Genomic DNA, 23,187 nt, shown 5'->3' with positions numbered 1-23,187 from the left:
GAAACTATTACGCCATCATTGATCATTGGGGAAAAAAACACCTGGCTCACTAATGGCCTTCAGGGAAGGAAATCTGCCATCCTTACTTGTCCTGGCCTACATGTGACTCCAGACCAACAGCAATGTGGTTGACTCTCAACTGCCATTTGGAATGACCAGTCCAGCCACTCAGTTATATCAATCAACACAAAGTCTCACAGAAATGACACAGGGCTGACCTATTTACCAGCAATATACAGCATGTGTACGGTAGGGATGCAAGAAAAAAGCTCACAAACACCTTCTCAAGGGCAACGAGGAAAGGGAAGTAAATGCTGGCCCAGCCAGTCACACTCACAAACCATTAATGCATAAAGAAGATGACCACATTCAGCAAAGACTGAGGTGACACAGCTTACTTTAAGCAGGGACTTAGAAGTATATCTACATGGGCATGATATTCAGGAATATGGGAAAAGGCAAAAAAAAGTAATTAATTTCACATTTTATTTCCATCCCATCTGAGCATCAACAACCCCTTTTTTTGCTTATATTTGTCTCTTGCTGTCTCTTTCTCAATTTATTCAACTCATTCCTTCCCCATTCAAAACAAATATCCCTGTCAACAGCATAAATCACAATACTTGCCAGCAGATTTCAGTTCTGAATTTTTTTCAGTCGACTTGAAATGTTAACTCCATTTTTATTTCATCAGAGACTGCCAAACTGTTCACTTTCCTCAGCACTTTGTTTTATTTTTGTTTCAGATCTCTGACATAATTCTTTCTTTGGTTTTACCATTTTTAAAATAAATTTCACAGGGTGTTGAAATCATTGGCAAAAGAAACATTTAATGCCAGTCATTAATTACCTTTAGCTATGACCATTCTACAAGGCAGTTTGAAGCCAGAAACATTTTGTGGGTCTGAATTCACACTTAATTCACCCCGGGTAATAACGTTAGATTTCTTTACCAGAGGAGATCAGTGAAATGAGATCGGTTTTTTGACAAATTGCTGCTGGTTTTATGGTTGCTACAGGTGAAATTGGCCATGGTTACAATTCTTATCATTAGAATGAAAGTCCGACCACCAATTGTGGTAGGATTTGAAACAATATCTGTTATGTAATAACCAGTGTCTCTGCATTACCTGCTGATTGACTTAACTACTCTAATATGGAGTCCCTATCGTTAGTTAGTTGGAAAACAAGAACAAGGGTGTGATCAAATTATTTGTAACTTGGAAGACTGGTCAGAAGACAGCTGGAAAAATAAAGCCTGAATTTTACCAAGGCACAGATAATGGTTTATCCAGCCACAGCGCAGAGGCAGAGGGGGAGAGTGCAGATATTATGGAGCTGGTGTCGGACAAATTTGGTGATGGAGACAATAGTAAGGCATAAATCAAAAAAGGCCCTCAATGTTGTGAACAAGCCTTGTTCTCAGATGCTTGCGAAGGATGAGTCTGAAATTCATGGACAATAAAGCGAGGTTTTAATTGAAACTGAAGATAATTGTTTAAATCTTTTCCAAATACAGGTAACAGAAACGGCAACAAAGTTGTATATGCCTTGCGGCAGTAGTGACTGGACAGAGATAGTAAGGCTTACCAGGAACACCAACAACAGCGAGAATGGGATAGTAACCAGCCTGAACAATCATCAGTACACCTTCTATTCGAAGTGGCAACGTTGACCAAGATGCGGCAAGATAAATAAGACCTGAGGATAAACCCCTGCCCATTGTTGTAACATTCCAGTCTATTGTTCTCAGATTCTGATCCATTGTTGTAACATTCCAGTCTATTGTTCTCAGATTCTGATCCATTGTTGTAACATTCCAGTCTATTGTTCTCAGATTCTGATCCATTGTTGTAACATTCCAGTCTATTGTTCTCAGATTCTGATCCATTGTTGTAACATTCCAGTCTATTGTTCTCAGATTCTGATCCATTGTTGTAACATTCCAGTCTATTGTTCTCAGATTCTGATCCATTGTTGTAACACTTCAGTCCATTGTTCTCAGATTCTGATCTCTCTGCCCCCTCTCTCTGCAGCTGCCGATCCCTGTTAGTGCTGTCAGTGTTGCCGGGCAGGAATTATCTCCAACAGGAGGCAATCCAAAAGGTCCACCTTGATATTCAATGAGATAATCAACTGCTAGTGAAAAATATCCTGTGTGTAACTATTCATCAGAAATTCACCAAATCATTGAGTCAGAAAGTTGTGAAGAATGGAAGCAGAGGCTTCAGTTCACTTCATCCATACCAATTACATATCCCAAATAAATCTTGTCCCATTTGGTAGCTTTTGACCCATATACTTCAAAACCTTTCCTAGTCACATACCCATCTTTTCAAATGTTGTAATTGTACCAAACTCCATTACTTCCCCTTGCAGCTCATTCCACACACTCACCTCCCTCTGTGTGAAAATGTTACCCCGAGGTTCCTTCTAAATCTTTTCCAGCTCACCCTAAACGCACAACCTCTAATTTTGGACTCATACATCCCGCTGAAAACACCTTGTCTAGATACCCTATCTAATGTCCTCCTGATTTTATAAATCTCAGTGAGGTCACCCCTCAGACTTCGAACCTCCAGGCAAAAGCCTATTCAGTTTCTCCCCGCAGCTCAAACCTTCCAACCCTGGCAACATTCTTACAAGTCTTTTCTGAACCTTTTCAATTTTCACAACATCCTTCCGATAGCAGGGAGACAAGGAGTGCATGCAATATTCCAAAAGTGGCCTAACCAGTGTACAGCCACAACAGGACCTCCCAACAACTACACGCAATGCACTGGCCAATAAAGGCAAGTTGTACCAACTGCAACAGTAGTAGACTCCGAACTTTAAGGGCATTTAAATGGTCATTGGATAAACATGTGGATGATAATGGAATAAAGTCGTTTAGGTGGACTTCAGATTGTTTCACATTTCAGGACAACATCGAGGGCCGAAGGGCCTTCACTGCACTGTAATATTCTATGTTCTATGATAAGTGCTTTCTTTACTATCCTATCTTTCTCTGAATCCACTTTCAAGGAACCAGGCGCCTGCACATCAGGACTTATTGCTCAGCAATACTCCCCAGGGCCTTACCATTTAGAGCACAAGTTCTGCCCTAATTTGATTTCCAAAATGCGACATGTCCGATTTTTTCAAATTAAATCTACCTACCATTCCTTGGTCCATTGTCCCATCTGATCAAGATCCCATTTTACTCTGAAGTAACCTTTTCCAGTGTTCACTACATTTCCAATTTGGTGAACTTCTAGCTGGAAGTTTTCAAGGTCAAATACTGCCGGTCTAGCTCCACTAAAATCCCAAATGAATGAAAACGAAAGTCTGATTTTCCAGAAAAAATATTGATCTATAGAGCTAATTGCTGTATTTGATGTTGTGGGATATATTTGCAAAATGCAGTTCATGCATAACGTGAAAGAAAAAGCCAAATCACAGCTCAAGTCACAGATAATTAAAGACAACGTAGCATTTTTTGAAGCAGCTGGAGGAGCACTCAAAATGCCATGCCTAGTGGGTGTCGACGTCAAGGTAAGTGTGATTAATTTAGTTTTGTTTTTTTTATTGGAACAGACATGTTGAGCTGAAGGTCCTGTTTTTATGCTGAATTGCTCTCTGACCTTAATTTTTGAAAACAGAAAAAACAGTCTCACAATTTCCATAATATGTCAGCTTTTGAGCTCCAGAGAGCCTGTTTGGCCAGCTGTGTTCATCCAGCTTCACACTTTGGTATCTTGGATTCTCCAGCATCTGCAGTTCCCATTATCTCTGATCACAATTTCCATATGTTGTGAGCATCAAGTGATGATGATTACAATCTCCAAGACCAGACAGCATCCTGGCTTGAATCTATATCATTGTCCATACACTGACACTTCTTCAGAATCCTGAACATCTCCATGAAACATATATTAGTGTCCCTGGGTTTCACCATCATATTCTGAATGGAAATTAGACATATGCAATAATTGCTGGTCTTGCCAACAAAAGTCATCTCAACAGTACAAATAAAAGTAATCTGTACTATGAAGGACATATATTCAGCCCAATCTGTTCACTAAAGCAGGTTTATTGAGATTTTAACTTTGTTCTATGTCTCTGATCTTGCTGAAAAACCATGAAACTTTCCTGAGTATTTTCATAGTGTTGTTCAAAAATCGTATTTGCAAGTTGTACACATCATTCTGAAAGGCAGCGCCTTCGTGGCCATGTGAAAACTTGGATCAGGAGTAAGTGATTAGAAAAATCAAACCAAGCCTGGCATGCGGTGAGCTCTTGAATGATGTGGCCTCAAATAAACATTCCTCTCCACCCCTTATAACATTGGTGTGTTATTGTTAGTCAAGAGTCTGTCTGCCTCTCTCTTAAGAATATTCAATGATGTATCCTCCATGTCTCTCTGGAAAGACTTCCATCAACACACAATCCTTTGAAAGTGTAAAAGAAATAAGCCACCATTGTCTAACTGACATATTCTCCAGTTTAACGGTCCATCTTGTGGTGTTAATCTCTTGCACACATGGAAATCATGTTTCAGCACTCAACTTGAAAAGACTGCTCAGAATATTTTGCGTTTAAACAAGATCATGTTTCATTCGCCTGAAGTTCAATAAATCCAGGGCCAGTCTGGTCATGATTTGCTCTGAAGATAAATACTTCTCGAAGGAATCACTTCAGTCAATCATTTCTGGATGGCTTCGGATTTCATCATGCACACAGCCGAATGCAGTTTCACCGTTACTCTGGAAAAGTGTCCAAAAACTGCCCTCTTCAGCCATGAGACTGCTCGACCACATCCTGCAGCAAACCAGGTACTACAGCCACATCACCTTCCTTTGTACCTGCCTATGGAACCAGATCATCCCCATTGGACTACAGTCCACGTTCAAGCCTTCCCAACTTGGCCCCAAACGTGACAATGTCTACATCCAGAACATTACAACACTTCAGAAGTGTTTCTCCCAGCGACTCCTGAAACACATACTCGCAGCAATGCGACAGCATCTCCAGGCACTGCAATCCAGCCTACCTCATCTCAGAGCCTCCCTCTCTCAAACCTACAAAGGACCTCTCCTGTTTTTTATTCTTCATAGGATCCAGAACCTGAACTCACAATTCTACTTAGCTCTGGTGGACACAAAAAACCGTAAGTACAGTAAACTTCCTGGTGCCTACCTTCCAAAACGGGCAGCCTACACCTCCCAAATTCCCAACCCTACCCAAGAACTCCCCCACAATGTGCCCGCAGCATTGGCCATGTGGCCACTGTCGGAGCAACCAGGGATGACTTCACATCCTCCACCGCCGGATACACCGTTTCCGGGACAGCAAATGCCACAGCCGCCATTTCCGAGTCCAACACCACAGACACTGAGAGCACACCGACCATCACCGCTGCTGCCTCCTCCGACCCCGCTCCTCCCACCACCAATGCAAACGGCGCTCCGCCCACCACCGATGCAACTCCGCCCATGCCAATGCAACTCTGCCCACTGCTGACGCAACTCGACACACAACCATCTCCGATGTCCACAGCCAGCACAGCCAGCAGCTCCAGAGGAGACAGAAACACTGAGCCCTGTCGAGTCTTCACCATCCCCACAGACCTCCCCCTTACTGAGGACAAATGATCAGTCCTCAGTAAGGGGCTCACCCTTGTCCCCCTGCACCCACACATCAATCAATACCGGTTATGCTTGGACGTTCAGTAGTTTTTCCATTGCTTCTCCCTCCATGCTTACTTCTCTAACCGTCAGCCTAACACTCCGTCTGCTGACCCCTTCATTCAGCTCTAATGCACTCCCTCCTCCTGGGCACCATCCCAAGGTCTCCGACCCTCCCTCGACCTCTTCATCGCCAAGTGCCACCGTGACATCAAACGCCTCAACTTCTCCACCCCTCGCACTCACTCCAACCTCTTCCCTGCAGAACGTGCAGCCCTCCACTCCAATCCCAACCTCACCATAAAACCCATGGACAAGGAAGTCGCAGTTGTAGTATGACTCACTGACCTCTACAACACTGAGGTTACATGCCAACTCTCCAACAGAACCTCCTACTGCCCTCTTAATCATGACCCCACACCCGACCACCAAACCATCATGTCCCAAACCATCCACAACCTCATCACCTCAGATGACCTCCCACCCACAGCTTCCAACCTCATCATTCCCCAACCCTGCAACGGCCGCTTCTATCTCCTTCCCAAAATCCACAAACCTGCCTGCCCTGGTTGACCCATTATCTCTGCCTGCTCCTGCCCCACTGAACTTATCTCCACCTAACTGGAATTCATTTTTTCACCCTTAGCCCAGGAACTCCCTACCTACATCTGTGACACCACCCACGCTCTCCATCTCCTACAAAACTTACAATTCCCCAGCCCCAACACATCTTTACCATGCACGTCCAGTCCCAATACACCCGCATTCCCCATACAGATGGCCTAAAGGCCATCCGCTTCTTCCTATCCCGCAGGCCCAACCAGTCCCCCTCCGCTGACACCCTCATCCGCCTAGCCAAACTTGCCCTCACCCTTAACAACTTCTCTTTCAATTCCTCCCACTACCTACAAAAGGGGTGGCCATGGATACCTGCAGGGACCCAAGCTGGGCCTGCGTCTTTGTAGGTTATGTGGAACAATCCCTCTTCCATACTTACACAGGCCCTAAACTCCACCTCTTCTTCCGTTACAGTGATGGCTACATCGACGCCACCTCATGCATCCACGAGGAGCTCAAACAGTTCATCCACTTCACTGACACCTTCCGCCCAACCCTTAAGTTCACCTGGACCATCTGTAATGTCTCTCCCTCCTTCCTGGACCTCTCTGTCTCCATCTCCTTCAACCACCCAGAAACCAATATCCATTTCAAGCCCACTGACTCCCACAGCTACCTGGAATACAACTCCTCCCACCCACCTTCGTGCAAATATGCCATTCTCTATTCCCAATCCCGCTGCAACTGCTCCCAGGATGAGGAATTCCGCCCCTGTACATCTCAGATGTCCTCATTTTTCAAGGACCGCAACGTCCCCCGACTCAGTGGTTGAGAACTCCCTCGAACGCGTCTCCCACATTTTGCACAACTCATCCCTCACACCCCGTCCCATCCCTTGTCTGCTTTCCGGATGGACTACTCTCTCCGAGCCTCTCTTGTCCACTCCACACTCTCCTCCAGCCCCACCACACCCGGCACTTTTCCCTGTAACCGCATAAAGTGCTCCACCTGCCCCTACCCCTCCCTCTCCCCCCCACTCATCTCGATCAAAGGCCGCACATCAGCTAATGTGGTAGACTGCATCCACTGTTCCCATTGTGGCTCCGCTACACCGGAGAAACCAAGCGGAGTCTTGGTCACAACTTTGCAGATCACCCATGTTCGGTTCGCACTAAACACTCCCCCTCCCATTGCTCGCCCCATCCCCCTTTTATGAAGAAGGGTCGAGGCCCGAAACACCAGCTTTTGTGCCCCTGAGATGCTGCTTGTCCTGCTGTGTCCATCCAGCTCCACAGCTTGTTATCTCACACTCTCCAGCATCCGCAGCTCCCATTGTCTCCCCCTGATTGGTGGAAGAATAACCCCGCCCACCCGCCGCACGAATGACGTGACCAAAAACAAAGCCCAGCGGGTCTCGCAGCTTCTGTGACGGAGTAAATACAGCTGACGTTTCGGGTCCGGGGATTCTCGCTGAGAAATGGGCCCCGCCCTTGTCCTCTGATTGGTTGGAGGAGAAGCATTTCCGGTGCCTTTTCTGTCCCGCCTCTTGCTTGCTATTGGTCGTTAGATGTCAACCGGCATCTTCAGCTATGGAGCATGCGCACAGCTCATTATGACTGTGAGCATGCGCACTGGGAGAGATATCCCGAATGCAATGGTCCTCCCTGAGAGCCACAAGCGGTGAGGACAGGTTAAAGGGGAGGGCAGCTTCGGTGCTGTATTCCAGCAAGAGGGCTGCAGGGTTGCTCAGTTTAGGTCTCAGGTCCCAAACAGGGGTCTTCTGGTGCTGCGTGTAGGTTGCAGAGAGCCTCAGGCTTCTTCCCTGAAACAGGCCGAGACTGTCCTGTGAGAGGGAACGTCCTGTCAGCTTTTACCCTGTCAAGCCACTTCAGAATGTGATTACAGCAATGAGAGGTGTTCTCTTTAGAGCAGAACTCAAATGTGTACTCATTGGTTAGAGGTCTTTCCACTGTGTCCTGTGTTAGCACCCGCGCTGAGTTTTTTAAAAATCATTTTGGTTTGAATCTGAGAGTTGAACGGTGACGTCTGGTCTGTGAGCAGTAGTTGTGCTAAAAATACAATACAAAATCAATTATTGGTTTCTGAGGCCAGGCCTGGAAGTTAATTGGAGGTTGTTTATTATTCAAAAACTGTGTAGACTCTTTTGGCCATCAATAAGATTAGCATCTGAGAACTGGTGCCAGCAAGTTTGGGAGGGAATGTGGTCAAACAGAATGACTTTAAAACTGGGCCAAATGCGCATCTTTGACACTGAGCCTCTGTCACAGCAGCTGGCTGCTGGTCTGACCGAGGCTCAGAGAAAGACCACAGAGTGGAGGGAGAGAGCTGAGCAGGGTGGGGCCCTGTGGTTTGGATATTGGGGTTATTCTTCACCCATCACCCCACCACAAAATCCAGCCAGTTGTTTATCTCATTGTTCCCTTCCCCAAATTTGCCCCCTTTGTACCTGCAGCCCCTATCCCACCCCTTGCTTCCCCCAGTATCAGCAAACTTCCAAAGATATTTCTGACATACTCTCTTACTTTTCTCAGAACATTCAACAACTTGAAAACTGGATGAAAATGAGAGACAGAGCAGCCACTGCAGAAGCTTCCAAAATCACTCTGCACGTTCTTGAACTGCTGCAATCTGCGTAGTGAAGTAGCTCCCATGTTGCAATTTGGTAAGGAGTTACAGGATTTTCATCCAGTGGTGATAAGGTTGTGCTGTTTTTTTGTATCAATTATCGTCATTTTGTTCTTATGTTCCACCCTTCAACAGAATGGAAACATAGAAAATAGGAACAGGTGCAGGCCATTGTAGCTTTCGATCCTTCTCCGCTAGTCACTTTGATCATGACTGATCATTCTACTCAGCCTCTTCCCGCTTGAGAGCCAGACCCTTTGATTCCTTAAGCCCCGACAACTATACATATTATCTTCTTCTTGGAAGCATCCAGTGTTCGGCCTTAACTGCTTTCTGTGGCAGCAAATTTCACAGGGTCACCAGTCTCTGTATTTTTTTTTTGATTTCCTCATTTCAATCCTTTACAGCCTAGCCCATGCCCCTAATCTCTGACTCCCTGGTCATTGACAACATCCTTCCTGTATTTACCTAGAATTTTATTGGTTTCTGTGAAATCTTTCCTCATTCTTCTAAACTCCAGTGAATTTCATCCTAACCAATCCGTCCTATTCTTATATGGAAGTCTTGCCATCCCAGGAATCTGTCTAATCAACTGCTGTGAACAGCCTCCAGAGCCAGAAGTTCCTTCCTCAGATAAAATTTAGAAATTTACACATACCATTCCAGGTGTGGTCTCACTAAGATCCTGTACAATTTCAGCAAGACATCCCTGCTCCTGTACTCAAATGCTGTCACTCTGCAGGTCAAAATACCATTTGCCTTCTTCACCCCCTGCTCCACCTGCATGCTTCCTGTCAGTGACTTGTGTTTTCCTAGTTTTGTAATCCAACTTGATAATCTCGAACTGAGACACATTTCTCATTTAAATGACTAATTGATTGTATAAATACCTGGGATCCACCATGGACCACAGTACCACACTGGTCACTGGTCGGCATACAAGAAGTGACTGTTACCTTGTGCCAAACAGTTCTGTATCCCTGTGAATACCCAATCTCTCATGCTTTAAATGTACGTGCTAATCTCTTCTGTGGGACCTTTGAATTCCTTCGCAAAGCCGACATAAGCCACATCCACTGCCTTTTCAACTCTAAATGTTGCATTCTTGAAACATTCCGGCAGTTTTGTCCAACATGATTTCCCTTTCGTAAATCCATACTGACTCTAATTCTGTCACTGTTTTCCAGTGTTATTCTAAGGTTCATAGTTCTCAGGCTTCTCCCACATCCCTTCTAAAACAAAGAGATAATATCAGCCTCTCTCCAGTCATCTCACACCCACCCATATTTATAGATGATACGAATATTTCTGCAATTTCCTCCCTTACTTCCCACAACATCCTCAGATACACTAGATCAGGTACTGGAGATTTGTCAACCTTTATATTTTCTGAGACATTTAGCACTTCGTCTCCTGTAATGTGAACTATTTTCAAAATATCAAAAATTATTTGAGTTCTCTAGCCTCCTTCATTACAACTTGTCCATGCCGACCAGGCTTCCCAAACTGAACGAGTCCCACTTGCTTGAGTTGGGTCCATATCCCTCTAAACCTTTCCTATTCATGTACCTGTCCAAATGTCTTTTAAATATTGGAAGTGTACCTGCATCTACCACTTCCTTTGGCAGTTCATTCCACATAGAAACAACCTTCTGTTTGAAACAGCTTCCCCTGGTTTCCCTTCAAATCTTTCTCCTCTCCTGTTTAAAAAATACCTTCTAGTTTTGGACTCCCCGATCCAATGGAGAAGACCCTTGCTGTTCACATTATACCCCTCACGATTTTATAAACCTCTCGAAAGCCACTGCTCAACCTCCTATTTTCCAGTGAAGTCCCAGTCTCTCCTCATAACTCATACCCTCCAGTACTGGTAACCTGTAGACTGTAAGTGCAGCATGAAGCCACCCAGAGTAGAAAGCTAATCCAGCCACGAGAAGCATCACCTAACCTCCACCTCTTTGGCCCTTCGTCAAATAGTCTGGCAATAAGAACTGCCCAGATTCTGACATGAACAGGGAACGTTTCAGTTTGCTTTCTGCAGCCCCCCAGTCTTGAAATTCCCCTCGCAAATGAAAAGGGATCTTCCAGTCACCTTAGGTGTACTCTTCATGATTTTATAAACATATAAATCACCCCTCCATTCTTAGACTGCAGTGGAAAAATGCCTCAACCAATCAAGCCTCTCGTTATGATTCTCAACCTCCATTCCTGGCAACTTCCTGCTAAATCTTTGCTGAATCCTCCCCGGGTTGATGATATCCTTCGAAGAACAGGAGATCTGAAGTGGACACACTACTCCAGAAGAGGCCTCACTGATGTTCTGCACAAGTTCAACATAACGTCCCAACTCCTATACTCAAAAGGTCTGAGCAGTGAAGGCAAGCAGGCTAAACACCGACTTCACCACCCTTTCTACATGTGATGCCAACCTCACAGAATTAAGGGCCTGAACCCTGAGGTCTCTCTGTTCGACAACACTAACCCCAAGGCCCTACGTTTAATTGTACAAGTCCTGATCTTGTTTGTTTTACCAAAATGAAATACCTTGCCTTTATCCAAATTAAACACAACCTCCCATTCCTCAGCCTCTTAACCCTATAAATCAAGATCTCTTTGTAAACTTGGACAGCCTACTTCGCTGTCCACTATCCTGCCTATTTTGGTGTCATCTGCAAACTTACTGACCATGTCTCCACTATTCTCATCTAAATCGCTTTTTTTTATATAAAGTCAAACAAAATTGGAGTGAACACTGACCCCTGTGGAACACTTCTGGTAACAGGCCTCCGGTCTGACAAACAACCCTCTACCACCAGTCCCTGTGCCCTGTCACTAAGCCATATTTGTATCCAGTTGACAAGCTCCCCCGAATCCCATACGATCTAACTTTACTGATTAGTCCACCTTGTTGAACCTGGTCAAAAACTTTACTCTTGTCAAAATAAACTACGTCCACCGTTCTGCCATCAATAATTTTCTTTGCTACTTCTCCAAAAAACTCAATCAACTAATCATTCCTTGACTCTCCAAATGCATAAATCCTACATTTGACAATTACCTTCAACTACATGCCCAAAACCGAAGTCAGACTCAGGTCTACAGCTCCCAGGCTTCTCCTGATATTCCTTAAACAAAGGCACAATTTTAGCCACTCTCCAGTCATCTGGCACCTCACTCGTAATTATAGATGATACAAATATTTCTGCAACGTGGCCCCATGTTTTCTCTTTAACTTCCCACAACATGGTTTGATGCACTAGAGCAGGACCTGGAGGTTTAAAGTCAGAGTGTAATACAGCATGGAAACAGGCCCTTCGGCCCAAACTGGTCTGTGCTAACTATGGTGCCCACTCAGCAATTTCTAACTGCCTGCATTTGGTCCATATCCCCCTCTAAACACTTCCATCCATGTACCTGCCAAAATGTGTTTTAAACGTTGCTATTGTACCTGTCTCAACGACTTCCTCTGGCAGCCCATTCCAAATATGCACCACTGTCTGTGTGAAGAAGTTGCCCCTCACGTCCTCCTTAAATCTGCCCCCTCTCACCTTAAATCTGTACACTCTAGTTTTCCATTCCCCATCCCTGGGAAAAAGACTACGTGCATTCATTCTATCTATGCCATTCATGATTTTATTCACCTCAATAAGTTCAGCCCTCATTCTCCTCCATTGCAAGGAATAAAGTCCAATCCTGGCCAACCTCTCCTCAGAACTCACCTACTATTCCTAGCAACATCCTTGTAACTCCTCTTTGCACATTTTCCAGTTTAACTTTGCCTTTCCTGTAACAGGGTGACCAAAACTGTACACCACACTGCAAGTGTGGCCTCACCAATGACCTGCACATCTTTAACACAACATCCAAACTCTTATATGCAATGCATCGACTGAAGAAGGCCAGCATGCTAAATGCTTTCTGAACCACCCTGTCTACCTGTGATGCTGCTTTGAACCAACTGTGCACTTGTGTTTCTCGGTCTCTCTGTTTCACAATATTCCTCAGAACTTCACCATTTACTGTATAACTCCTACCTTGGCTGAACTTTCCAAAGGCCAACACCTCACACTTAGCTGCGTTGAATTTCATTTGGCAATCCTCAGCCCACTTCCACATCTGATCACAATCCCCCTGTAATTTTTGATACCTCAGCGATACCTCTTAAATTTGCAGGTGATACAAAATTACTAATCATGGCATATACATTCATATCCAGATCATTTATGTAAGGGACAAATAGCAAAGATCCCAGCATCGACCCCCGTGGCACACCATTAGCCACAGGCCTCCAGTCCGAGAACCAACATTCAGCCATCATGCTATGCTTTCTACCATCGACCCAATTTCGAATCCCATGAGCTAGCTCTCCCTGGATCCCACACAACCGAACCTTCATGACTAGGCTGCCATAACGTACCTTGTTGAAGGCCTTACTAAAGTCCATATAGACAGCATTCGCTGCCCTAACCTCATCAGTCCTCTTGCTTAACTCCTCAAAAAACTTGAATAGATTTGTCAGACATGATTCCTGTGCATAAATCCATGCTGACTATCCCTCATCAGATCTTGAATATCCCAGCTTTGGTTGATTGACTCCCTGAATATCATCTCCAATACCTTGTCTACCACTGGTTCACTGGCCTGTAGTTCCCTGGCTGGTCTTTGCTACCTTTCTTAACCAATGGGACAACATTAGCCACCCTCCAGTCTTCTGGAATTTAAGTCGTGAGAAAAGATGAAGGGAAAAATCTCTGCAAGGGTCTCTGCAATTTCTTTCCCAGCCTCCCACAGTGTCTAAAGATGGACTTCATCAGATCCAGTGGAATAATCAACCTTAATGTGCTTTAAGGCTGCAAACGCCACCTCGATGGTCCAAAACATACCCACTTGCTTCCCTTGTTTCCTTAGCATCCATGATTCTCTGCTTAGTAAATACTGAGGAGAAATATTCATTGAAAATCTCCCCCATCTCCATGAACAGTTTTCAAACCAAAATATTTCCACCCCTGACTTGTCCCCCGTCAATTTCTTTCTCAACAGTGAAAACTGATGAAATATATTCCTTTCAAATCTCTCTCCTCTCCTGATGCTCAACACAGAGTTAATCTCTTTCATCTTTATGGAGCCCTGCTTGCTCTTTCGGTGCTCACTTGCTTTTAATGCACTTGTAGAAACTCTTTGAATTATTCTTAAGCTTATCAACCAAGGCAGTTTCATGTTTCCTTTTTGCCATCCTGATCTCCTGTTTAAGAATGCCCCTAACACTGTTTACACTTTCAAGAGATTCATTTGAGCCAAGTTTTTTTTATATATCTACTAATTCATATATTTTTTTATTCTTGACTAAAACCCGAGTATCTTTTTTCACCATTGTTCTCTAATCCAACCAACCTTACCTTTCACTCTTTCAGAGACATAATGACTCTGAATTGTCACCTTTTTGAAAGCCCTCCCCGCACTTATCAGACATCCTTATACCTGCCGTCTACTCATGTCAACTTTTGAAAGTTATAAAAACAGAAGCTGCTGGAAAAGCTTAGCAGGTCTGGCAGCATCTGTGACGGACAAATCAGAGTTAATGTTGCGGGTCTGTTAATCCTTCTTCAGAAGTGTTGAAAGTTCTTTTCTTATAGCATTAAAATTTGCCTTACTCCAATTAAAGCTTTTACTTTTTCTGGAAGGCATATCCTGTTCCAAAATTGTTTTAAAACTGATAGTAATTCTGTCACAAGACTCAAAGTTTCCCTGTACTGTCACTTCAGTCACTTGCTATGCCTTATTTTTTTTCCCATAGGAACATCGATTTATTGATAAAGAAAAATTTCTTGATCGCATTTCAGAAAATACTCCCCATCTAAACCTTTAACACAATGGCAGTCCCAGTAAATGTTTGGAAACTGAAAATCACCAACTATTATAACCTTGTTATTCTTACACATATCTGAGATCCCTCTGCATATTTGTTCCTCAGTTTCCCTCTGACTATTCGGACACCTATGGTACAATCCAATTAGATGATTGTTCCTTTCTTATTTCTTATTTCTAATTTCAACATATGTTTTCATGGGATGATTTTTCAGAAACATCTCTTCTAGTGATAGCAGCAATGTTTTCCTTATTTTTAAAAAAAATCCCTGCGATTGGCCCATATTCGCTCCAAACCATTCAAATTCATGTCCTTATCTGAATGTTTTTCAAACATCGTTACTACCCACATCCATCACTTCCTCTGGCAGTTCGTTCCACACACTGAGCACTCTATATAAAACAAAAAAATGCCCGTCATGTCTTTTTTAAAATCTTTCTCCTGTCATTTTAAAAATATGCCCCTGGTTTTGAAATCCCCAACCTGAGGGAAACGACCTTTGCTATTCTTTATCTGTGTCTCTCATTATTTTTTTTAAACCTACATAAGGTCATCCCTCAACCTCTTACCTTCCCGTGAAAGAAGTTCCCGCCAATCTAGCGTATGTTTATAACTCAACGCCTTCATTCCTGGCAATATCCTGGTAAGTGTTTTTCCAAACCCAATCCAGTTTAACAATATTCTTCCCACAACAGGATAACCAGAGCAGCACGCAGTCCTCCAGAAGAGGACTCGCCAACATCACTTCCCAACTCCTGTACTCAAAGGACTGAGCAATGAAGACAAGTGTACTAAATGCCTTCCTCACCACCCTGTCTACCTGTGATGCAAATTTCAAAGAAAGATGTACCTGAAACCCGAGGTTTTTTTTTTCTGATTTGCAACACTACCCAGAGCCCAACCGTTAATTGTGCAAGTCCTGCCCTTGTGAAGTATTGCGTTGTGGTAAAACAAACATTTATCCAAATAAAATTCAATCTGCCATTCCTCAGCCCATTGCCCCAATTGATTAAGATCTCTCTGAAATCCAGAAAACCACGAGGCCATCTCCCTTGTTATGACAACAAATAATCATCAATGAAAAGATGTTCTGCTTCATTTGTACAAGGAAGGTGTCAAACCAAATCTCGAATACTGTCTGCAGGTTTTGGTCTTCCGTTCGTTTATTCAAAGTGGCTCAGAGGAGGTTTACAAGATTGAAACCTGGAATCAGTGGGTTGTCTGAGGAAGATGGATTGGGCAGGAAAGAAGGAAAAGGATTTGTCAGGAGCTGCTGATTAAAACAGGAAACTGATGTGAGCCAGGATATAGGGTGTATTGAAGTAGAGTCTGTTTGGGTTCAGCTGAGAAACACCAATGGGCAGAAAATGACCTTAGTGCTGCATATGGACCCCAAGCTGCAGTAATATTGGGGAAGGCATTAGGGTGGAATTGAGAGATACAAGGCATAAAGTTATGGCTTTAATTACAGGTGACTGCAACCTACTTATCAATTGCCCAAATCACACTGTAGCAGTACAGTGCAGGAGGGATCCTTATTGTCTATATGGTACAATTTTATGAATCAACATGTTGAAGAATCAGATGGGTATTGTATGATGAGGATGGAATAATTGACAATTCAGTTGAGTATGGGCCCTTAAGGATGGATGAGTGACCACAATAGGATAGAATTCTTCACAAAGCTGGAGAGTGATCATGGGATGTGCGGGAGTGGAATGTCTTATCGTGGGAGCAGATGCGACGGAGGCGGAGGAATTGGGAATAGGGGTTGGAATTTTTTGCAGGAGGGTGGGTGGGGGGGTGGTGTATTCTAGGTAGCTGTGGGGGTCAGTGTGCTTGAAATGGACATCAGTTACAAGCTGGTTGCCTGAGATGGCGACTGAGAGGTCCAGGAAGGTGAGGGATGTGCTGGAGATGGCCCAGGTGAACTGAAGGTTAGGGTGGAAGGTGTTGGTGAAGTGGATGAACTGTTCGAGCCCTCTGGGGAGCAAGACGCGGCGCTGATACAGTCATCAATGTACCGGAGGAAGAGGTGGGGTTTGGGGCCTGTGTCGGTGTGGAAGAGCGACTGTTCCACGTAACCTACAAAGAGGCAGGCATAGCTGTGGACCATGCGGGTGCCCATGGCCACCCCCTTAGTCTGTAGGAAGTGGGAGGAGTCAAAAGAGAAGTTGTTGAGGGTGAGGACGAGTTCAGCTAGGCAGGTGAGAGTGTTGGTGGAGGGGGACTGGTCGGGCCTGCGGGACAGGAAGAAGCGGAGGGCCTTGAGGCCATCTGCATGCGGAATGCAGGTGTATAGGGACTGGACGTCCGTGGTGAATATGAGCTGTTGGGGGTCAGGGAATTGGAATTCCTGGAGGAGGTGGAGGGCGTTGGTGGTTTCACGGACGTAGGTGGGGAGTTCCTGGACCAAAGGGGAGAAAATGGAGTCCAGATAGGTGGAGATGAGTTCGGTGAGGCAGGAGCAGGCTGAGACGATGGGTCGACCAGGACAGGCAGGTTTGTGGATTTTGGGAAGGAGATAGAAACGGGCCGTGCTTTCCCTGAAGGATAGCCGTGAGCCAGATGATTTTTTTTTCCTGACGATTGACAACGGTTTCATGATCATCATTAAACTCTTCGTTGAAGATTGGTAGTGAAAGACTGGTCACGAAGAATATGGGCTCTCCTTACAAGCAGAAACAATGAATTTATAATGGGGTGCAAAGTGATGGCAGACCAATTAAATATAACTGAGGTTTTCAAGAAGGAGGATACAAATAATGTCCCAAAATTAAGGGGATCTCAGGGTCTAATAGGAAGGTGGAATCAGTATTAGTAGGAAAATGATATTGGAAAAACTAATGGGATAACAGGCAGATAAATCTCCAGAGACTGATAACCTTCATCTCAAAGTACCTTAGGAAGTGGCTGTAGAAATAATAGATGCACAAGTGGTTATCCTCCAAATTCTATACACCGTCAGTTTTTTATGGATTGGAGGATTGCTAATGTAACCCCAGTATGTAAGAAGGTAGTCAGAAAGAAAACAGGGAATTTGCATAAAATTGTTGGTTGGAAAAATATGTTAGGGTCAGCTATAAAAGATGGAATAACAGAGTCCTTGGAAGATAGTGTCAAGGGCAGACAGAGCCAGAAGAGCCTTTTTCCGTGCTGTAGACTGTGTTGGGCGTGAATTCCCTCCACGCCACTCACCATCCTGACTTGGAAATGTATTGCTACACCTTCAGTACTGCTGGTTCAAAATCCTGAATTCTCTGCCTAACAGCATTGTGTCCACCTACCACTCATGGGCTACTGTGGTTTATGCAGGCAGATCACTGCCACCTTCTCCATGACAACTAAACTCAGCCAGCAATGCCCACAGGGTGTTTTTTTTTAATTATTAAGGCCAAGTGGGAATGTGGAATCGAAGCGTAAATAGATCAGCTTTGACCTTCTTGAGGCTCGAGGGACAGAATGGACAACTCTGATTCCTAATTTGTGTGTTCTCTACTCCGATTTAAAATGCATCATCCCACTAGGAATGATGTTTTCCCTGTAAGTTAGAAGGATGACGGCTGATGTGATTAAATTTTTTCCAATGTTAATTGAAGCTGTTTGGGGTGTAGAGAGGAACTAATCCACTGGGTGAGTGAAGTGGGAATACAAACCCTGAACCCCCTCACCCACAGTAATCAGACAAGACTCGAGTTTCTTTGTCTTGCGGTTTATTCAAACAAAGGAATGAGGAACAAGTGTAGGCCACTCGGCCCCTCGACCCTGCTCTGCGACTCTATAAAATCACTGCTGATCTAATTTCAACCTCAGCTCTATGTGCCTGCATATCTCAGAATATCTTTCATCGTCTTGGTCAGCAAGAATCTGCATCCACTGCCTTTTGACGAAGGGAGTCACAAAGGTTCTCAGCCCTCTGAGAGAAAAGAAATGTTCCTCACTATTTCAAATGGACTCACCCTTACCTTTAAACAATGACCCTCAGTTCTAGATCCTTCCAGAAGAGGGACCACGTTTTCACCATGCATCTGGTCAGGTCCCCTCAGGAACTTTCATGTTCCAATTTAGTCTCCTCTTTCTTTTCTCACCTCCAGAGGACACAGGCGAGCCTGTCTCGATTTTCCTCTAGATTTTCTTTTAAGGCAATCCACTCATTCCAGGTATTAGTCCACTGAATTTGCCCCGAAATGTTTCATAACCTTCTTTAAGTTGGGTGACCAGAACTGAACACAAGTACTCAAAATGCAAATCTCACCAGTGCAAAAGGGGAATTAATTATCGAAAGGAGGACCATGAATTCCGACTTGCTTACAGGAATGCATTTTCAGCAAGCCTCGGTCATTTACACGTATCCAGTTACAGAGTGACACAGGTTATGGTCAGATAGGTGTACGGTTTGTATTGTTACACCGACAGCATTGTTGTGGTCTCACTCAAACCTCCCACTCTGGCTCTGCACAAATAATGATTGGCTCTGCAGCCAGTTCCCACAGCCTGATTTGTCCTGTATTTTTCATCTTCTGTCCTTTCAAAGATATCAAATGATCCAAGTGGAATAGCTCAACAAGACTGACAACATCGTGAAGGAAAAAAAAACAGAATTTCTGTTTCGTGTCTGGTGACCCTTACTCTCAACTTGAGAAAGGGTCACCAGACCTGAAACATTCACTCTGTTTTTTTTCATTCACAGATGTTGTCAGTCCTGCTGAGCTTTTCCAGCAACTTTTATTTTCATTCCTGACTTGCAACACCCCGCAGTTTCTTGTGAGCCAGGTGACAATCCGGCAGCTTTCATTCTACTTTTACTGTATTAAATTTATTTTCCAGGAAATTTGAAAGGGAACATTTACTGACAGGCAGCTCAACTCAAACACGGGATCAAAAACTGCCAGGGACACGTAATTCTCAGGAGCTTTGAACATGGAAGGAACAAGCATCGTTTACAGTGAAGAGAAACCATACATGTGGTCTGTGTGGACAAGCCTTCAGTCAGTTGTCTGGCCTGTCAGTACGTAAATGCAGTCAAAACAGGGTGACAACAATGACATCAAGCAGCACTTGCTTTGTAATATCATAGTGATGGATCTCAGTTTGAGTTAAGCAAGGGCCACTCATCTCCTCTCCTCCCTACATTCTTGGTGCAAACATGGACCAAACAGCTGAATTCCAAATGTGAGAGTGACTATCCACTATCTTAAGGCTCCATTTGACAGAGCATTGTATTAAGGAATCATGACAAAGTTAAGTTCAATAGGAACCAGAGAATATTATTCTTCCATGGATAGCTGGTTTTTAAAAAACATTGTGTCTTCAGACCTCACTGGATTGAAACAAGGTGAGTTTATTCAAACTTGTACCACATACACGCGGAAGAGGTCTATCAGCCGAGCTCGGAGACACTTCCATTTACAGCTACTCAGAAACAGCATATTAAGGCATTTTCACGTCAGAAGGGTTGCATGTAACATTGATATAAAATAAATGTATATGTAAGTTCTTACAACAAAACAGGATGCTGTTCAGTTTCTGACAAAGTTCTGAGTCCTCTAATTTCAACAGGACTGCCACTTCCATACTATCTTCAGAGCTTCTCTACCCCACTATCAGCTCACAGCTGGGCGAGTAATATTTACATGACTGTTATACAGATAGTTTCAGAGCCCTAAGTAACTGTTGATGTTTCGCTGTTATGGACCTTCAGTTAAACTGTCTGAGGCATGTGAATGTGAAAACATCCCATTCATTTATATACTTCTATAAATTAAAATCTTTTGTCTGCATTTGATTCCTGCACAGAGACTTTAATTTATAGAAGTAAACTCTTATCCACCTACACATTGATATGCAGGCACTACCCTGAAGCTTCCTGCCCAGTTAGGAATTCAGTGTAAAGCTTTTGTAACTCCTTTTCTTCTCACACATCGGTCTGCAGACACTGTCTTAAGATTCCTGACTGAATTAAAATCCGAATCAAACTGTTTCAATAGGGTTAGCTGGGGAAGTTTTGTAAAGGTGTGAAACCTCTGAAGCATGTAACTTCTATCGCTGACAAAGGGACCAGGGCACTGACTTTGTTCTAGTCAGACACACTGGCAACTTGAAATCAGAATCTGTCCCGGCCAACAATTCGAAATCGCCTCCTGCCATTAGCAGCTGCTTCACTAGCAATCGATACTATATCCTGGTCTTTTATATTGTTGATGGAATAACTGTTTGGTATCCTGTTTTTGTCTGTTGTAGTAATTGTTTTATGTATCATGTCACTGTAAGTTGTGAAATCGTTTTATGTATCATGTCTTTTGTAAACTATAAAAAGCGGGGACTGTCCGCTGCTCGGGGAGAATTACTTGAGACTGTGCACTCTGTGCTGGGTTGAGTACAGTAATTCTCCACAGCTTGCACTTAGCTGGTTATAAAAGGATTTGTGTTTTTCTAAACAGGCCAGTGTCTTGTTATTGCAGTAAGTCCATGAGGGTCTCCGAAAACGAACTTGACAACATCACAGCTCCGGAACTCAATCCCTCTACCAATAAAACCTAACACACCGTAAGCCGCCTTGACAGCACTATCAACCTGGGTGGCAACTTTCAGGGGTCTATGTAGATGGACACCAAGATCCCTCTGCACATCCACACTACCAATATTTGTTTTCCAATGACCCAGTCTTCTGCCTTCCTATTATTCCTCCCAAAGTGAATCACCTCAAGAGTTTTGAGAAGATTTGTAGCTCAGGTTGAGGTTCTGGATGTGAGTTTGCTCGCTGAGCTGGAAGGTTTGTTTTCAGACATTTCGTCACCATTCTAGGTAACATCATCACTGATGATGTTACCTAGAATGGTGACGAAACGTCTGAAAATGAATCACCTCGCATTTATCCGTATTAAACTCCATTTGCCAAGTTTCAGCCAAATTCTGCAGTTTATCCAAGTCTCCCTGCAACCTGCAACATTCTTCCACACTGTCCACCACTCCACCGACTTTAGTGTCATCTTACTCACCCATCCACCTATGCTGGCGGCCAAGTCATTTATCAAAATGACAAACAGCAGTGGTCCCAAAACAGATCCTTGAGGCACACCACTAGTGACCTGACTCCAGGCTGAATATGGTTATGGGGAAGTCTGTGCTATGATGGAAGGATAATATAACAGTAAAGTACATGAAAGCGATTGCAGAACATGGTGGTGCTGATGTATCTGTGAGTCCTGGCACATGAATCCTATAATTTTAGTCTGCGCATGTAGCCACTGATTAAGAAAGTATATGGAATGGTGCTGTTTTATGCAAAACCTATCTCTATAATCATTGGATTGTTATACTACACCTGTACTGGGCTTTACTAAGACCACTCCCGATATATTCCGAGCAGTTACAATTCCCGAAACTGAAAACAAAATGCAATTGCTTCAGAAGCTTATCAAATTTATTTCATGTTACCCATTCCTGGAAGGAAAGTCTTGTCGAGCCACAGAGTCATACAGTTCAGGAACAGACCCTTTGGTCCAACCCGTCCATGCTGACCAGAATTTCCAAACTGATGTATTTCCATTTGCTAGCATTAGGCCCATAACCCTCTAAACCCTTCCTATTCATGTATCCATCGTGGTGCTTTTTAAATGTTGTGACTGTACCAGCCTCAACCACTTCCTCTGGCAGCTTATTGCTTACACACAGCACCCTCTGCATGCAACAGTTACCCTTCAGGTCTCTTTAAAATCTCCTCCGTCTTTCAATATCTCTATGCACTCTATTTTTGCACACCCTCACCTGAGAAAAAATGACCTTGGCTGTTCCCTGTATCACGCAATATTCAGAGAAAAATTGCCATCTTTCAGCCCCCCGAAGCAGTCTGTGTACATGTGTGGGATGACAACAGTCAAGCTTATGCTGTTGAAGTGTCGGTAATATTCATGTAACAGTACAAAGTTATACACTGCTCATGTCCACGGTAATAATGGAGCAGTTTTTCCAGCTCTTCAAGCTGGTTTCAAAGGAAGGGGATGAAGCCATTTAGCTCATCAAAACTATTGGGAAATAAGGGGCACAGCCCATTCACTCTCTCCTGCCTATTACACATGAAGGCAAGGAGTCTCGACAGCACATCGAGCTGTTAAACAGGTACCGGGGTCATCCGATCAGGTCCTTGAACCTTGTCCCTGGGACCAGGAGCCGGCCATTCCGACCCTCAAGCCACATAAACAGAAACAGAAGGATGTCATTGATGCTCCAGCATGACAAACCAATGAAGCAGAGAATGCACAGACTGCTCCATGTGGTTTCTCCTGGTGCCATTGCTCATGGTACACACATGTGACTTTAACGTCAGAACAAAAACAAAGTCACTGGAAAAACTCAGCAGCTCTGGCAGGATCTGTGAAGGAGAAAACAGAGTTAATGTTTCGAGTCCGGTGACTCTCTCTCAGAACGGTTACTTTAATGTCACTTGCTGAT

General features: G+C 44.0%; 2 long non-coding RNA genes across 2 annotated transcripts; one reads left to right on the top strand and one right to left on the bottom strand.

Annotated features, from left to right (window-relative positions):
* Window positions 1-1,457: 1,457 nt before the first annotated feature.
* Window positions 1,458-7,570, bottom strand: LOC132209331 (uncharacterized). Its single transcript, XR_009445438.1, has 2 exons — window positions 3,160-7,570; window positions 1,458-2,112 (listed from the first exon to the last, which is right to left on the bottom strand). It is a non-coding gene; the product is annotated as an uncharacterized LOC132209331 (long non-coding RNA).
* A 224-nt stretch (window positions 7,571-7,794) lies between these two features.
* LOC132209330 (uncharacterized) lies at window positions 7,795-21,173 on the top strand. The gene is made up of 3 exons (XR_009445437.1): window positions 7,795-7,904; window positions 8,777-8,907; window positions 19,564-21,173. It is a non-coding gene; the product is annotated as an uncharacterized LOC132209330 (long non-coding RNA).
* Window positions 21,174-23,187: the final 2,014 nt, after the last annotated feature.

The sequence above is a fragment of the Stegostoma tigrinum genome, unplaced genomic scaffold (genome assembly GCF_030684315.1).
Source record: "Stegostoma tigrinum isolate sSteTig4 unplaced genomic scaffold, sSteTig4.hap1 scaffold_86, whole genome shotgun sequence".
NCBI lineage: Eukaryota > Metazoa > Chordata > Chondrichthyes > Orectolobiformes > Stegostomatidae > Stegostoma > Stegostoma tigrinum.
This window is presented reverse-complemented; position numbering and strand designations above follow the sequence as displayed.